An 866-nucleotide genomic window follows, 5' to 3' on the forward strand; every position below is an offset into this window, starting at 1 on the left:
TTCTTCTTTTATTTCATATTTTCCTTCTCTTTTCGATGAAGGGTTGGCTCTAGACCTAGGCTCAGAGTAATTCCATTGTTGTGAATTAACAGACAATTCTTCAAGAGCGTCCCAAGCCTCTTGCCCTTGCAATTTTAAAAATTTTCCAGTATGCATAGATTGAATCATTTGTCGGTTTGAAGGGGTTAAACCATCATAAAAATATTTTACAAGTCTCCATTTTTCAAAACCATGGTGGGGACATTTTAATAATAAATCTTTAAATCTTTCCCAACATTCATAAAATTCTTCGTTATCTTTTTGATAAAATTCGGAGATTTCTCTTCTTAAACTATTAGTTTTGGACATGGGGAAAAATTTAGCAAGGAATTTATTAAAAAGTTGATCCCAAGTAGTTATGGTTCCAGTTGGAAGTGAGTTTAACCAAGCTTTGGCTCTATCTTTTAAAGAAAAAGGAAACAACCTAAGTTTAACCGACTCATTTGAAAATTTTTGAAAACGAAAGGTTGAGCAAATTTCCAAAAAGTCTTTTACATGCATGTATGGATCCTCTCTTTCTAAACCATAAAATGATGGTAACAATTGAATGATTGATGATTTAAGTTCAAAATGAGTAGCATTAGTAGTGGACAAAACAATGCATGATGGAGCATTAGATGAAATTGGTGAAAAGTATTCAAGAAGAGTTTTTTCTTGCACAACATTAGTTTCTTGTTCCATTATGCTTAAATTTTCAAAAACACTTTCAATTTCACGTAAAGACACTAATTTTTTCACCAAACGATTTTTTGAATTACGATGCCAATGATGCATACAATGTCACAAATTTCTCAAAGTAACACAAACAATCACAAGGAAACAAATTT

The 866-nt window shown here is 31.4% G+C and overlaps 1 non-coding gene across 1 annotated transcript; it reads left to right on the top strand.

The window, feature by feature from the left end:
- The first annotated feature begins 226 nt into the window (after positions 1 to 226).
- On the top strand, positions 227 to 333 carry LOC133833608 (small nucleolar RNA R71). Its single transcript, XR_009892979.1, has one exon. It is a non-coding gene; the product is annotated as a small nucleolar RNA R71 (small nucleolar RNA).
- The last annotated feature ends 533 nt before the right edge of the window (positions 334 to 866 follow it).

Source organism: Humulus lupulus, chromosome 4 (genome assembly GCF_963169125.1).
Source record: "Humulus lupulus chromosome 4, drHumLupu1.1, whole genome shotgun sequence".
NCBI classification, from domain to species: domain Eukaryota; kingdom Viridiplantae; phylum Streptophyta; class Magnoliopsida; order Rosales; family Cannabaceae; genus Humulus; species Humulus lupulus.